The 14,275-nt window shown below is 42.5% G+C and overlaps 9 non-coding genes across 9 annotated transcripts; all 9 read left to right on the top strand.

The window, feature by feature from the left end:
• The first annotated feature begins 19 nt into the window (after window positions 1–19).
• On the top strand, window positions 20–92 carry trnak-uuu (transfer RNA lysine (anticodon UUU)). Its single transcript has one exon. It is a non-coding gene; the product is annotated as a tRNA-Lys (tRNA).
• Window positions 93–1,726: 1,634 nt separating this feature from the next.
• On the top strand, window positions 1,727–1,799 carry trnak-uuu (transfer RNA lysine (anticodon UUU)). Its single transcript has one exon. It is a non-coding gene; the product is annotated as a tRNA-Lys (tRNA).
• Window positions 1,800–3,433: 1,634 nt separating this feature from the next.
• Window positions 3,434–3,506, top strand: trnak-uuu (transfer RNA lysine (anticodon UUU)). Its single transcript has one exon. It is a non-coding gene; the product is annotated as a tRNA-Lys (tRNA).
• Window positions 3,507–5,140: 1,634 nt separating this feature from the next.
• Window positions 5,141–5,213, top strand: trnak-uuu (transfer RNA lysine (anticodon UUU)). Its single transcript has one exon. It is a non-coding gene; the product is annotated as a tRNA-Lys (tRNA).
• A 1,634-nt stretch (window positions 5,214–6,847) lies between these two features.
• On the top strand, window positions 6,848–6,920 carry trnak-uuu (transfer RNA lysine (anticodon UUU)). The gene has a single exon. It is a non-coding gene; the product is annotated as a tRNA-Lys (tRNA).
• Window positions 6,921–8,554: 1,634 nt separating this feature from the next.
• Window positions 8,555–8,627, top strand: trnak-uuu (transfer RNA lysine (anticodon UUU)). The gene has a single exon. It is a non-coding gene; the product is annotated as a tRNA-Lys (tRNA).
• A 1,621-nt stretch (window positions 8,628–10,248) lies between these two features.
• trnak-uuu (transfer RNA lysine (anticodon UUU)) lies at window positions 10,249–10,321 on the top strand. Its single transcript has one exon. It is a non-coding gene; the product is annotated as a tRNA-Lys (tRNA).
• A 1,621-nt stretch (window positions 10,322–11,942) lies between these two features.
• trnak-uuu (transfer RNA lysine (anticodon UUU)) lies at window positions 11,943–12,015 on the top strand. Its single transcript has one exon. It is a non-coding gene; the product is annotated as a tRNA-Lys (tRNA).
• Window positions 12,016–13,649: 1,634 nt separating this feature from the next.
• Window positions 13,650–13,722, top strand: trnak-uuu (transfer RNA lysine (anticodon UUU)). The gene has a single exon. It is a non-coding gene; the product is annotated as a tRNA-Lys (tRNA).
• Window positions 13,723–14,275: the final 553 nt, after the last annotated feature.

The following is a 14,275-nucleotide window of genomic DNA, read 5'->3' as shown; positions in this document are numbered from 1 at the left end:
GTGCGGGTAGCAAGTTTGAGCCTGGATAGCTCAGTCGGTAAAGCATCAGACTTTTAATCTGAGGGTCCAGGGTTCAAGTCCCTGTTCAGGTGCTCTTTATCTATTGCCTTGATCACAGTGGTGTTTGTGCAGTGTCCTCAAGAATTCAAAGCCATGTACTTTGGCTGTGGAAAGCCAAGACTCTGGCAGCCCCTTTCTTTGCAAGTTTTGTCCATTCTGACCGGCAATTCTTTCAGTTGCAGCAAGACGTCTGCTTTGCTTGATCGCATCGTTTCATTCTTAAACAGGATTGCATCACCTCCGTCATCACTTTTTAACAGTTTTTACATACACAAATAAGGCAGTTGAACATCGTTGTTATTATTCTGATGTATTGTCACGCACCTGAAACGTTAACTCTATTTTTCTCGCCACACATGCTGCCAGACCTGCTTTGTCTTTCCTGCACTCTCGGTTTTGATTTCAGATTTCCACAATCCTCACTATTTCGCTTTTGTTCTTGTTATCCAGCTTTATTCTTCAAAATTTCCTTATCAATCATCAGCTTAGCAAATTAAAGTTTAATTCACTTCACGCGACAAATATCACTCCATTGCCCTTCAAAATCTCTTCGGGAAATGACATGCTTAAGTTGGTTTTGAAATAATAACAGGATTTCCCATGCTTTTCCTGCATTCACAGAGACAAAAAAACTTACAGCACAGGGTGCCATTCCACTCGTGATACCTGTGACGGTTCTTCGAATACGTGTGCGTCGTCATATATGCCAGCTCTGTTTTCCCTAAACCTTTACGTTCTTCAGGCTGCAGACCAAAGCACTTTGAAGATTACTTATGGTTCAACCTCCACCGTCTTTTCAGACAGTGCACTGTTGATTCCAACAAAATGGGGGCATAAAACTAAGTGTTTCCACAGCTCGCCTCTGATTATTTTGCCAATCAACTTGAATCTGTGCCCATTTCTTTGCTGAAAGCTCTGCCACTGGACAGGTTCTCCTTCTTTAAACTATCAAAAAGCCTCATCATGTAGAATATATCCACTAACGCTCCTTTTATGATCCCCAGCTCGAGGTAGAGCAAGGACAATTTCTATTACAGAAAAAAAAATGATGGAAATATTCCACTATTCAGGCAGCATCTGTGGAAGGTGAAGCCGATCTCTCCTCGTATGCACTCTATCAACTCGCCTCAGGATCGCGTATGCTACAACAAGATAAAGCCTGGATGTACCTGATTCAGCCCTGGTGTTTGATCAACTTTTATTATCGGGAGCCGTTTTATTACCGCGTCTTTGTCAATTTGAAATGTTTGTAATGTGTTAATGACTTCATGTTTCACTGTGCCCTTGGAAGCATCTTCTTCCTTGGTAAAGACAGATGCCAAAGTATTCATAATAGCGATAATATCGCTTGGAGACTTTGGGATGGCCTTAAACTTAGGTGTCAGTGTCTTTTCACTTCACTTATTTGCTCTTTCAGTCGCTCTCTCAAGGATGTATAAACAGCCGGAAAGTTGAATTGTTACGTTGAGTGAGACAGACCGACGAAAGATATAAGGTGAAAGTGCGTCCATTTGGACGACTGGAGATTATTTGCGTAATGAAAAGTGTGGGAGGCAGTGAATGCATGTGTGTGAGAGTAAAATGCGAGAAGCTAGTGCAGAAGATGGATCGTGTTGCACTGTTAGTTCTCAGCCACTGAAGGGCGCAGTGCGGGTTGAGTGCCTGAGCCTGGATAGCTCAGTCGGTAGAGCATCAGACTTTTAATCTGAGGGTCCAGGGTTCAAATCCCTGTTCAGGCGCTCTTTGTCTAATGCCTTTATCACAGAGGTGTTTGTGCAGTGTCCTCAAGAATTCAAAGCCATGTACTTTGGCTGTGGAGAGCCAAGACTCTGGCAGCCCTTTTCGTTGCAAGTTTTGTCCATTCTGAGCGGCAATTCTTTCAGTTGCAGCGAGACGTCTGCTTTGCTTGATCGCATCGTTTCAATCTTAAACAGGATTGCATCACCTCCGTCATCACTTTTTAACAGTTTTTACAGACACAAATAAGGCAGTTGAACATCGTTGTTATTATTCTGATGTATTGTCACGCACCTGAAACGTTAACTCTATTTTTCTCGCCACACATGCTGCCAGACCTGCTTTGTCTTTCCTGCACTCTCGGTTTTGATTTCAGATTTCCACAATCCTCACTATTTCGCTTTTGTTCTTGTTATCCAGCTTTATTCTTCAAAATTTCCTTATCAATCATCAGCTTAGCAAATTAAAGTTTAATTCACTTCACGCGACAAATATCACTCCATTGCCCTTCAAAATCTCTTCGGGAAATGACATGCTTAAGTTGGTTTTGAAATAATAACAGGATTTCCCATGCTTTTCCTGCATTCACAGAGACAAAAAAACTTACAGCACAGGGTGCCGTTCCACTCGTGATACCTGTGACGGTTCTTCGAATATCTGTGCGTCGTCATATATGCCAGCTCTGTTTTCCCTAAACCTTTACGTTCTTCAGGCTGCAGAGCAAAGCACTTTGAAGATTACTTATGGTTCAACCTCCACCATCATTTCAGACATTGCACTGCAGATTCCAACAAAATAGGGGCATAAAACTAAGTGTTTCCACAGCTCGCCTCTGATTATTTTGCCAATCAACTTGAATCTGTGCCCATTTCTTTGCTGAAAGCTCTGCCACTGGACAGGTTCTCCTTCTTTAAACTAACAAAAAGCCTCATCATGTTGAATATATCCACTAACGCTCCTTTTATGATCCCCAGCTCGAGGTAGAGCAAGGACAATTTCTATTACAGAAAAGAAAATGATGGAAATATTCCACTATTCAGGCAGCATCTGTGGAAGGTGAAGCCGATCTCTCCTCGTATCCACTCTCTCAACTCCCCTCAGGATCGCGTATGCTACAACAAGATAAAGCCTGGATGTACCTGATTCAGTCCTGGTGTTTGATCAACTTTTATTATCGGGAGCCGTTTTATTACCGCGTCTTTGTCAATTTGAAATGTTTGTAATGTGTTAATGACTTCATGTTTCACTGTGCCCTTGGAAGCATCTTCTTCCTTGGTAAAGACAGATGCCAAAGAATTCATAATAGCGATAATATCGCTTGGAGACTTTGGGATGGCCTTAAACTTAGGTGTCAGTGTCTTTTCACTTCACTTATTTGCTCTTTCAGTCGCTCTCTCAAGGATGTATAAACAGCCGGAAAATTGAATTGTTACGTTGAGTGAGACAGACCGACGAAAGATATAAGGTGAAAGTGCGTCCATTTGGACGACTGGAGATTATTTGCGTAATGAAAAGTGTGGGAGGCAGTGAATGCATGGGTGTGAGAGTAAAATGCGAGAAGTTAGTGCAGAAGATGGATCGTGTTGCACTGTTAGTTCTCAGCCACTGAAGGGCGCAGTGCGGCTTGAGAGTCTGAGCCTGGATAGCTCCGTCGGTAGAGCATCAGACTTTTAATCTGAGGGTCCAGGGTTCAAATCCCTGTTCAGGCGCTCTTTGTCTAATGCCTTTATCACAGTGGTGTTTGTGCAGTGTCCTCAAGAATTCAAAGCCATGTACTTTGGCTGTGGAGAGCCAAGACTCTGGCAGCCCCTTTCGTTGCAGGTTTTGTCCATTCTGACCGGCAATTCTTTCAGTTGCAGCAAGACGTCTGCTTTGCTTGATCGCATCGTTTCAATCTTAAACAGGATTGCATCACCTCCGTCATCACTTTTTAACAGTTTTTACAGACACAAATAAGGCAGTTGAACATCGTTGTTATTATTCTGATGTATTGTCACGCACCTGAAACGTTAACTCTATTTTTCTCGCCACACATGCTGCCAGACCTGCTTTGTCTTTCCTGCACTCTCGGTTTTGATTTCAGATTTCCACAATCCTCACTATTTCGCTTTTGTTCTTGTTATCCAGCTTTATTCTTCAAAATTTCCTTATCAATCATCAGCTTAGCAAATTAAAGTTTAATTCACTTCACGCGACAAATATCACTCCATTGCCCTTCAAAATCTCTTCGGGAAATGATATGCTTAAGTTGGTTTTGAAATAATAACAGGATTTCCCATGCTTTTCCTGCATTCACAGAGACAAAAAAACTTACAGCACAGGGTGCCGTTCCACTCGTGATACCTGTGACGGTTCTTCGAATATGTGTGCGTCGTCATATATGCCAGCTCTGTTTTCCCTAAACCTTTACGTTCTTCAGGCTGCAGAGCAAAGCACTTTGAAGATTACTTATGGTTCAACCTCCACCGTCATTTCAGACATTGCACTGCAGATTCCAACAAAATGGGGGCATAAAACTAAGTGTTTCCACAGCTCGCCTCTGATTATTTTGCCAATCAACTTGAATCTGTGCCCATTTCTTTGCTGAAAGCTCTGCCACTGGACAGGTTCTCCTTCTTTAAACTATCAAAAAGCCTCATCATGTAGAATATATCCACTAACGCTCCTTTTATGATCCCCAGCTCGAGGTAGAGCAAGGACAATTTCTATTACAGAAAAGAAAATGATGGAAATATTCCACTATTCAGGCAGCATCTGTGGAAGGTGAAGCCGATCTCTCCTCATATGCACTCTATCAACTCCCCTCAGGATCGCGTATGCTACAACAAGATAAAGCCTGGATGTACCTGATTCAGCCCTGGTGTTTGATCAACTTTTATTATCGGGAGCCGTTTTATTACCGCGTCTTTGTCAATTTGAAATGTTTGTAATGTGTTAATGACTTCATGTTTCACTGTGCCCTTGGAAGCATCTTCTTCCTTGGTAAAGACAGATGCCAAAGTATTCATAATAGCGATAATATCGCTTGGAGACTTTGGGATGGCCTTAAACTCAGGTGTCAGTGTCTTTTCACTTCACTTATTTGCTCTTTCAGTCGCTCTCTCAAGGATGTATAAACAGCCGGAAAGTTGAATTGTTACGTTGAGTGAGACAGACCGACGAAAGATATAAGGTGAAAGTGCGTCCATTTGGACGACTGGAGATTATTTGCGTAATGAAAAGTGTGGGAGGCAGTGAATGCATGGGTGTGAGAGTAAAATGCGAGAAGTTAGTGCAGAAGATGGATCGTGTTGCACTGTTAGTTCTCAGCCACTGAAGGGCGCAGTGCGGGTAGCAAGTTTGAGCCTGGATAGCTCAGTCGGTAAAGCATCAGACTTTTAATCTGAGGGTCCAGGGTTCAAGTCCCTGTTCAGGTGCTCTTTATCTATTGCCTTGATCACAGTGGTGTTTGTGCAGTGTCCTCAAGAATTCAAAGCCATGTACTTTGGCTGTGGAAAGCCAAGACTCTGGCAGCCCCTTTCTTTGCAAGTTTTGTCCATTCTGACCGGCAATTCTTTCAGTTGCAGCAAGACGTCTGCTTTGCTTGATCGCATCGTTTCATTCTTAAACAGGATTGCATCACCTCCGTCATCACTTTTTAACAGTTTTTACATACACAAATAAGGCAGTTGAACATCGTTGTTATTATTCTGATGTATTGTCACGCACCTGAAACGTTAACTCTATTTTTCTCGCCACACATGCTGCCAGACCTGCTTTGTCTTTCCTGCACTCTCGGTTTTGATTTCAGATTTCCACAATCCTCACTATTTCGCTTTTGTTCTTGTTATCCAGCTTTATTCTTCAAAATTTCCTTATCAATCATCAGCTTAGCAAATTAAAGTTTAATTCACTTCACGCGACAAATATCACTCCATTGCCCTTCAAAATCTCTTCGGGAAATGACATGCTTAAGTTGGTTTTGAAATAATAACAGGATTTCCCATGCTTTTCCTGCATTCACAGAGACAAAAAAACTTACAGCACAGGGTGCCGTTCCACTCGTGATACCTGTGACGGTTCTTCGAATACGTGTGCGTCGTCATATATGCCAGCTCTGTTTTCCCTAAACCTTTACGTTCTTCAGGCTGCAGACCAAAGCACTTTGAAGATTACTTATGGTTCAACCTCCACCGTCATTTCAGACAGTGCACTGCAGATTCCAACAAAATAGGGGCATAAAACTAAGTGTTTCCACAGGTCGCCTCTGATTATTTTGCCAATCAACTTGAATCTGTGCCCATTTCTTTGCTGAAAGCTCTGCCACTGGACAGGTTCTCCTTCTTTAAACTATCAAAAAGCCTCATCATGTAGAATATATCCACTAACGCTCCTTTTATGATCCCCAGCTCGAGGTAGAGCAAGGATAATTTCTATTACAGAAAAGAAAATGATGGAAATATTCCACTATTCAGGCAGCATCTGTGGAAGGTGAAGCCGATCTCCCCTCGTATCCACTCTATCAACTCCCCTCAGGATCGCGTATGCTACAACAAGATAAAGCCTGGATGTACCTGATTCAGCCCTGGTGTTTGATCAACTTTTATTATCGGGAGCCGTTTTATTACCGCGTCTTTGTCAATTTGAAATGTTTGTAATGTGTTAATGACTTCATGTTTCACTGTGCCCTTGGAAGCATCTTCTTCCTTGGTAAAGACAGATGCCAAAGTATTGATAATAGCGATAATATCGCTCGGAGACTTTGGGATGGCCTTAAACTTAGGTGTCAGTGTCTTTTCACTTCTCTTATTTGCTCTTTCAGTCGCTCTCTCAAGGATGTATAAATAGCCGGAAAGTTGAATTGTTACGTTGAGTGAGACAGACCGACGAAAGATATAAGGTGAAAGTGCGTCCATTTGGACGACTGGAGATTATTTGCGTAATGAAAAGTGTGGGAGGCAGTGAATGCATGGGTGTGAGAGTAAAATGCGAGAAGTTAGTGCAGAAGATGGATCGTGTTGCACTGTTAGTTCTCAGCCACTGAAGGGCGCAGTGCGGCTTGAGTGTGTGAGCCTGGATAGCTCTGTCGGTAGAGCATCAGACTTTTAATCTGAGGGTCCAGGGTTCAAGTCCCTGTTCAGGTGCTCTTTGTCTAATGCCTTTATCACAGTGGTGTTTGTGCAGTGTCCTCAAAAATTCAAAGCCATGTACTTTGGCTGTGGAGAGCCAAGACTCTGGTAGCCCCTTTCGTTGCAGGTTTTGTCCATTCTGACCGGCAATTCTTTCAGTTGCAGCAAGACGTCTGCTTAGCTTGATCGCATCGTTTCAATCTTAAACAGGATTGCATCACCTCCGTCATCACTTTTTACCAGTTTTTACATACACAAATAAGGCAGTTGAACATCGTTGTTATTATTCTGATGTATTGTCACGCACCTGAAACGTTAACTCTATTTTTCTCGCCACACATGCTGCCATACCTGCTTTGTCTTTCCTGCACTCTCGGTTTTGATTTCAGATTTCCACAATCCTCACTATTTCGCTTTTGTTCTTGTTATCCAGCTTTATTCTTCAAAATTTCCTTATCAATCATCAGCTTAGCAAATTAAAGTTTAATTCACTTCACGCGACAAATATCACTCCATTGCCCTTCAAAATCTCTTCGGGAAATGACATGCTTAAGTTGGTTTTGAAATAATAACAGGATTTCCCATGCTTTTCCTGCATTCACAGAGACAAAAAAACTTACAGCACAGGGTGCCGTTCCACTCGTGATACCTGTGACGGTTCTTCGAATACGTGTGCGTCGTCATATATGCCAGCTCTGTTTTCCCTAAACCTTTACGTTCTTCAGGCTGCAGACCAAAGCACTTTGAAGATTACTTATGGTTCAACCTCCACCGTCATTTCAGACAGTGCACTGCAGATTCCAACAAAATGGGGGCATAAAACTAAGTGTTTCCACAGCTCGCCTCTGATTATTTTGCCAATCAACTTGAATCTGTGCCCATTTCTTTGCTGAAAGCTCTGCCACTGGACAGGTTCTCCTTCTTTAAACTATCAAAAAGCCTCATCATGTAGAATATATCCGCTAACGCTCCTTTTATGATCCCCAGCTCGAGGTAGAGCAAGGACAATTTCTATTACAGAAAAGAAAATGATGGAAATATTCCACTATTCAGGCAGCATCTGTGGAAGGTGAAGCCGATCTCTCCTCGTATGCACTCTATCAACTCCCCTCAGGATCGCGTATGCTACAACAAGATAAAGCCTGGATGTACCTGATTCAGCCCTGGTGTTTGATCAACTTTTATTATCGGGAGCCGTTTTATTACCGCGTCTTTGTCAATTTGAAATGTTTGTAATGTGTTAATGACTTCATGTTTCACTGTGCCCTTGGAAGCAACTTCTTCCTTGGTAAAGACAGATGCCAAAGTATTCATAATAGCGATAATATCGCTCGGAGACTTTGGGATGGCCTTAAACTTAGGTGTCAGTGTCTTTTCACTTCTCTTATTTGCTCTTTCAGTCGCTCTCTCAAGGATGTATAAACAGCCGGAAAGTTGAATTGTTACGTTGAGTGAGACAGACCGACGAAAGATATAAGGTGAAAGTGCGTCCATTTGGACGACTGGAGATTATTTGCGTAATGAAAAGTGTGGGAGGCAGTGAATGCATGGGTGTGAGAGTAAAATGCGAGAAGCTGGTGCAGAAGATGGATCGTGTTGCACTGTTAGTTCTCAGCCACTGAAGGGCGCAGTGCGGGTTGAGAGTCTGAGCCTGGGTAGCTCAGTCGGTAGAGCATCAGACATTTAATCTGAAGGTCCAGGGTTCAAGTCCCTGTTCAGGTGCTCTTTATCACAGTGGTGTTTGTGCAGTGTCCTCAAGAATTCAAAGCCATGTACTTTGGCTGTGGAGAGCCAAGACTCTGGCAGCCCTTTTCTTTGCAAGTTTTGTCGATTCTGACCGGCAATTCTTTCAGTTGCAGCAAGACGTCTGCTTTGCTTGATCGCATCGTTTCAATCTTAAACAGGATTGCATCACCTCCGTCATCACTTTTTAACAGTTTTTACATACACAAATAAGGCAGTTGAACATCGTTGTTATTATTCTGATGTATTGTCACGCACCTGAAACGTTAACTCTATTTTTCTCGCCACACATGCTGCCAGACCTGCTTTGTCCTTCCTGCACTCTCGGTTTTGATTTCAGATTTCCACAATCCTCACTATTTCGCTTTTGTTCTTGTTATCCAGCTTTATTCTTCAAAATTTCCTTATCAATCATCAGCTTAGCAAATTAAAGTTTAATTCACTTCACGCGACAAATATCACTCCATTGCCCTTCAAAATCTCTTCGGGAAATGACATGCTTAAGTTGGTTTTGAAATAATAACAGGATTTCCCATGCTTTTCCTGCACTCACAGAGACAAAAAAACTTACAGCACAGGGTGCCGTTCCACTCGTGATACCTGTGACGGTTCTTCGAATATGTGTGCGTCGTCATATATGCCAGCTCTGTTTTCCCTAAACCTTTACGTTCTTCAGGCTGCAGACCAAAGCACTTTGAAGATTACTTACGGTTCAACCTCCACCGTCATTTCAGACAGTGCACTGCAGATTCCAACAAAATGGGGGCATAAAACTAAGTGTTTCCACAGCTCGCCTCTGATTATTTTGCCAATCAACTTGAATCTGTGCCCATTTCTTTGCTGAAAGCTCTGCCACTGGACAGGTTCTCCTTCTTTAAACTATCAAAAAGCCTCATCATGTAGAATATATCCACTAACGCTCCTTTTATGATCCCCAGCTCGAGGTAGAGCAAGGATAATTTCTATTACAGAAAAGAAAATGATGGAAATATTCCACTATTCAGGCAGCATCTGTGGAAGGTGAAGCCGATCTCTCCTCGTATCCACTCTATCAACTCCCCTCAGGATCGCGTATGCTACAACAAGATAAAGCCTGGATGTACCTGATTCAGCCCTGGTGTTTGATCAACTTTTATTATCGGGAGCCGTTTTATTACCGCGTCTTTGTCAATTTGAAATGTTTGTAATGTGTTAATGACTTCATGTTTCACTGTGCCCTTGGAAGCAACTTCTTCCTTGGTAAAGACAGATGCCAAAGTATTCATAATAGCGATAATATCGCTCGGAGACTTTGGGATGGCCTTAAACTTAGGTGTCAGTGTCTTTTCACTTCTCTTATTTGCTCTTTCAGTCGCTCTCTCAAGGATGTATAAACAGCCGGAAAGTTGAATTGTTACGTTGAGTGAGACAGACCGACGAAAGATATAAGGTGAAAGTGCGTCCATTTGGACGACTGGAGATTATTTGCGTAATGAAAAGTGTGGGAGGCAGTGAATGCATGGGTGTGAGAGTAAAATGCGAGAAGCTGGTGCAGAAGATGGATCGTGTTGCACTGTTAGTTCTCAGCCACTGAAGGGCGCAGTGCGGGTTGAGAGTCTGAGCCTGGATAGCTCAGTCGGTAGAGCATCAGACATTTAATCTGAAGGTCCAGGGTTCAAGTCCCTGTTCAGGTGCTCTTTATCACAGTGGTGTTTGTGCAGTGTCCTCAAGAATTCAAGGCCATGTACTTTGGCTGTGGAGAGCCAAGACTCTGGCAGCCCTTTTCTTTGCAAGTTTTGTCGATTCTGACCGGCAATTCTTTCAGTTGCAGCAAGACGTCTGCTTTGCTTGATCGCATCGTTTCAATCTTAAACAGGATGGCATCACCTCCGTCATCACTTTTTAACAGTTTTTACATACACAAATAAGGCAGTTGAACATCGTTGTTATTATTCTGATGTATTGTCACGCACCTGAAACGTTAACTCTATTTTTCTCGCCACACATGCTGCCAGACCTGCTTTGTCTTTCCTGCACTCTCGGTTTTGATTTCAGATTTCCACAATCCTCACTATTTCGCTTTTGTTCTTGTTATCCAGCTTTATTCTTCAAAATTTCCTTATCAATCATCAGCTTAGCAAATTAAAGTTTAATTCACTTCACGCGACAAATATCACTCCATTGCCCTTCAAAATCTCTTCGGGAAATGACATGCTTAAGTTGGTTTTGAAATAATAACAGGATTTCCCATGCTTTTCCTGCACTCACAGAGACAAAAAAGCTTACAGCACAGGGTGCCGTTCCACTCGTGATACCTGTGACGGTTCTTCGAATATGTGTGCGTCGTCATATATGCCAGCTCTGTTTTCCCTAAACCTTTACGTTCTTCAGGCTGCAGACCAAAGCACTTTGAAGATTACTTACGGTTCAACCTCCACCGTCATTTCAGACAGTGCACTGCAGATTCCAACAAAATGGGGGCATAAAACTAAGTGTTTCCACAGGTCGCCTCTGATTATTTTGCCAATCAACTTGAATCTGTGCCCATTTGTTTGCTGAAAGCTCTGCCACTGGACAGGTTCTCCTTCTTTAAACTATCAAAAAGCCTCATCATGTAGAATATATCCACTAACGCTCCTTTTATGATCCCCAGCTCGAGGTAGAGCAAGGACAATTTCTATTCCAGAAAAGAAAATGATGGAAATATTCCACTATTCAGGCAGCATCTGTGGAAGGTGAAGCCGATCTCTCCTCGTATCCACTCTATCAACTCCCCTCAGGATCGCGTATGCTACAACAAGATAAAGCCTGGATGTACCTGATTCTGCCCTGGTGTTTGATCAACTTTTATTATCGGGAGCCGTTTTATTACCGCGTCTTTGTCAATTTGAAATGTTTGTAATGTGTTAATGACTTCATGTTTCACTGTGCCCTTGGAAGCATCTTCTTCCTTGGTAAAGACAGATGCCAAAGTATTCACAATAGCGATAATATCGCTCGGAGACTTTGGGATGGCCTTAAACTTAGGTGTCAGTGTCTTTTCACTTCTCTTATTTGCTCTTTCAGTCGCTCTCTCAAGGATGTATAAACAGCCGGAAAGTTGAATTGTTACGTTGAGTGAGACAGACCGACGAAAGGTATAAGGTGAAAGTGCGTCCATTTGGACGACTGGAGATTATTTGCGTAATGAAAAGTGTGGGAGGCAGTGAATGCATGGGTGTGAGAGTAAAATGCGAGAAGCTAGTGCAGAAGATGGATCGTGTTGCACTGTTAGTTCTCAGCCACTGAAGGGCGCAGTGTGGGAGCAGTGTCTGAGCCTGGATAGCTCAGTAGGTAGAACATCAGACTTTTAATCTGAGGGTCCAGGGTTCAAGTCCCTGTTCAGGTGTTCTTTGTCTATTGCCTTTATCACAGTGGTGTTTGTGCAGTGTCCTCAAGAATTCAAAGCCATGTACTTTGGCTGTGGAGAGCCAAGACTCTGGCAGCCCTTTTCGTTGCAAGTTATGTCCATTCTGACCGGCAATTCTTTCAGTTGCAGCAAGACGTCTGCTTTGCATGATCGCATTGTTTCAATCTTAAACAGGATTGCATCACCTCCGTCATCACTTTTTACCAGTTTTTACATACACAAATAAGGCAGTTGAACATCGTTGTTATTATTCTGATGTATTGTCACGCACCTGAAACGTTAACTCTATTTTTCTCGCCACACATGCTGCCAGACCTGCTTTGTCTTTTTTGCACTCTCGGTTTTGATTTCAGATTTCCACAATCCTCACTATTTCGCTTTTGTTCTTGTTATCCAGCTTTATTCTTCAAAATTTCCTTATCAATCATCAGCTTAGCAAATTAAAGTTTAATTCACTTCATGCGACAAATATCACTCCATTGCCTTTCAAAATCTCTTTGGGAAATGACATGCTTAAATTGGTTTTGAAATAATAACAGGATTTCCCATGCTTTTCCTGCATTCACAGAGACAAAAAAACTTACAGCACAGGGTGCCGTTCCACTCGTGATACCTGTGACGGTTCTTCGAATATGTGTGCGTCGTCAAATATGCCAGCTCTGTTTTCCATAAACCTTTACGTTCTTCAGGCTGCAGACCAAAGCACTTTGAAGATTACTTATGGTTCAACCTCCACCGTCATTTCAGACAGTGCACTGCAGATTCCAACAAAATGGGGGCATAAAACTAAGTGTTTCCACAGCTCGCCTCTGATTATTTTGCCAATCAACTTGAATCTGTGCCCATTTCTTTGCTGAAAGCTCTGCCACTGGACAGGTTCTCCTTCTTTAAACTATCAAAAAGCCTCATCATGTAGAATATATCCACTAACGCTCCTTTTATGATCCCCAGCTCGAGGTAGAGCAAGGACAATTTCTATTACAGAAAAGAAAATGATGGAAATATTCCACTATTCAGGCAGCATCTGTGGAAGGTGAAGCCGATCTCTCCTCGTATGCACTCTATCAACTCCCCTCAGGATCGCGTATGCTACAACAAGATAAAGCCTGGATGTACCTGATTCAGCCCTGGTGTTTGATCAACTTTTATTATCGGGAGCCGTTTTATTTCCGCGTCTTTGTCAATTTGAAATGTTTGCAATGTGTTAATGACTTCATGTTTCACTGTGCCCTTGGAAGCATCTTCTTCCTTGGTAAAGACAGATGCCAAAGTATTGATAATAGCGATAATATCGCTCGGAGACTTTGGGATGGCCTTAAACTTAGGTGTCAGTGTCTTTTCACTTCTCTTATTTGCTCTTTCAGTCGCTCTCTCAAGGATGTATAAACAGCCGGAAAGTTGAATTGTTACGTTGAGTGAGACAGACCGACGAAAGATATAAGGTGAAAGTGCGTCCATTTGGACGACTGGAGATTATTTGCGTAATGAAAAGTGTGGGAGGCAGTGAATGCATGGGTGTGAGAGTAAAATGCGAGAAGCTGGTGCAGAAGATGGATCGTGTTGCACTGTTAGTTCTCAGCCACTGAAGGGCGCAGTGCGGGTTGAGAGTCTGAGCCTGGGTAGCTCAGTCGGTAGAGCATCAGACATTTAATCTGAAGGTCCAGGGTTCAAGTCCCTGTTCAGGTGCTCTTTATCACAGTGGTGTTTGTGCAGTGTCCTCAAGAATTCAAAGCCATGTACTTTGGCTGTGGAGAGCCAAGACTCTGGCAGCCCTTTTCTTTGCAAGTTTTGTCGATTCTGACCGGCAATTCTTTCAGTTGCAGCAAGACGTCTGCTTTGCTTGATCGCATCGTTTCAATCTTAAACAGGATTGCATCACCTCCGTCATCACTTTTTAACAGTTTTTACATACACAAATAAGGCAGTTGAACATCGTTGTTATTATTCTGATGTATTGTCACGCACCTGAAACGTTAACTCTATTTTTCTCGCCACACATGCTGCCAGACCTGCTTTGTCCTTCCTGCACTCTCGGTTTTGATTTCAGATTTCCACAATCCTCACTATTTCGCTTTTGTTCTTGTTATCCAGCTTTATTCTTCAAAATTTCCTTATCAATCATCAGCTTAGCAAATTAAAGTTTAATTCACTTCACGCGACAAATATCACTCCATTGCCCTTCAAAATCTCTTCGGGAAATGACATGCTTAAGTTGGTTTTGAAATAATAACAGGATTTC

The sequence above is a fragment of the Heterodontus francisci genome, chromosome 28 (assembly GCF_036365525.1).
Source record: "Heterodontus francisci isolate sHetFra1 chromosome 28, sHetFra1.hap1, whole genome shotgun sequence".
NCBI classification, from domain to species: Eukaryota; Metazoa; Chordata; class Chondrichthyes; order Heterodontiformes; family Heterodontidae; genus Heterodontus; species Heterodontus francisci.
This window is presented reverse-complemented; position numbering and strand designations above follow the sequence as displayed.